Below are 2,183 nucleotides of genomic sequence, written 5' to 3'. Positions count from 1 at the left end.
ATTGTATTGTATTGTATTGTATTGTATTGTATTGTATTGTATTGTATTGTATTGTATTGTATTGTATTGTATTGTATTGTATTGTATTGTATTGTATTGTATTTGTATTTGTATTTGTATTTGTATTGTGTCTCCGCGTGTATTTTTGACACACCAGTGCAGGTTATTAGCGCATGACTATTTACTAGTATTTAGTATACAAGTAGCTATAGCTATATAGCATACAAGAAGTATCTGCGCGCGTGCATTGGCGTACGTAGTACGTGCGTGCACGCATGCGTCCGCATGTCTGCCAGCCTGTGTAACTTCCCTACATGGACACATACCCGCGTGTCCGTTTGTGCGTGTGCGTGCATGCGTGCGTGCGTGCGTGCGTACACCATGCGCGAGCACCACCCGCATCTTTCTCTCAGAGCGCTCATAATCACAGCTCTATATCACGGCAGCAGAGCATCTGTTTATCCAGCAACCACCGACAACCAACAGCGTCGGTCGGCACATGTTTCCATGTTCCAAAGTATGGTCGTGACGTACACTGACGTCACGACCATACTTTGTAACATGGAAACATATACCCACCAACAACGTCAAGCGGTCAAGCTTGTAGCCATTGTGCATCTCTCGAGACAGATCTAGATACATTCACCATCATACGTGTACCGATCGTCCAAACCCAGAACCGAGTGATGAAGCTGAAAAGGGATGAGAAGGAAGACAGGGAGGAGAAGGGAGAAGCAAAAAGGAATCAGGAGCTACATGAAAAACAAAATGTTTTCATAGCGCAAGCCGACAGAAAGAGGGCGACGTGTTCACACAGTACACAATGAGAAGGAGAGCATACACGAAAGAGTGACTAAGCCTGTACCACTACTGTACTCTAGACTACACGCCCCGTACCTAAGGCATACACGCAAAATTTCCTCATTTTAATGCACAGATCTCATTTAGATGTACTTCCAATTAAAACGAAAAGCGAGAACATTTTAATGCCATAGTGATAGAGAGAGAAGGGGGATGAAAGAACGAGAAAGCAAGGGGTGCGTGAGAGAAAGCGGAGGAGATAGTAAGACAGCGAAATCGGAAGAGGGAGAGGGAGATAACCTAAGACAGGAGAGGTGCAATATTATATACTTACAATATTTTTACATTACTAAATTATTACTAATGTAGGGTAATGAGTCACACGCAAGCGTTTCTCTTCAAAGCAAACGGCCAGGAACTGACCTACAATATATGTCGGTGTGCGTATAAAGCGTCTCTCAACAATTCAGGCAGAAGACTATTTTAATGATCCAACTAATGATGATAAAACGAGGAGGGGAATAGCGCGACGGAAGAGAGCGAGAGGAAATGAAAGTGAGCGAGAGGGAGAGAGAGGGAGAGAGAGAGAAAGAAGGAGGGAGAGAGAAAGAGAGAGAGAGAGAGAGAGAGAGAGTGTCGAGAGAGAGAGAGAGAGAGAGAGAGAGAGAGAGAGAAAGAGAGAGAGAGAGAGAGAGAAAGAGAGAGAGAGAGAGAGAGAGAAAGAGAGAGGTCATTGGGCTACTCGTCGGTCTGGCCGCCACATGCGTGTGATTACTGACCTCACCTCCTCTCCGCCTCCTATATATATCACCGCCTCCCTCACACCCCTGCGGGCAAAGCCGTTAGGCTTCTAATGAGAGTTACACACGCCAATAATGTTATGTCTAGCGCCTAGGCTCGTACAATATATATATATATATATATATACATGTATGTATGTACGTATATATGTGTATATATATATACATGTATGTATGTACGTATATATGTATATATATATATATACATGTATGTATGTACATATCTATCTATCTATATATATATATATCTAACGATGGCCACGTGAAATATCAGGGTTCGACGATCGAAAGGCGGCGGTATATGAGAGGCTGGTGGTAAATGTCACGCCCATAAAGCAAGAGGTCTAGAATAGCAAGCAGGAGAGGAGATTGCGGGGAGGGGGGGAGAGGACCATGTGGATAGACGCTGAAAGCCAGGGAGAGGGTTGTGGAGATTGAGGAAACAGGATGAGAGAGGGGGGAGGAGTTGGGGAGAAGAATGGTAGGTGGATATAAGAGGGATGAGGAGGAGGAGGAGGAGGAGGAGGAGGAGGAGGGGAAGGAGGAGGAGGGGAGGAGGAGAGGAGGAGGAGGAGAGAAGAG

Source organism: Priapulus caudatus, unplaced genomic scaffold, assembly GCF_000485595.1.
Source record: "Priapulus caudatus unplaced genomic scaffold, Priapulus_caudatus-5.0.1 Scaffold207, whole genome shotgun sequence".
Taxonomy (NCBI): Eukaryota; Metazoa; Priapulida; class Priapulimorpha; order Priapulimorphida; family Priapulidae; genus Priapulus; species Priapulus caudatus.
The sequence above is the reverse complement of the archived record's forward strand: the minus strand, read 5'-3'. Positions refer to the sequence as shown.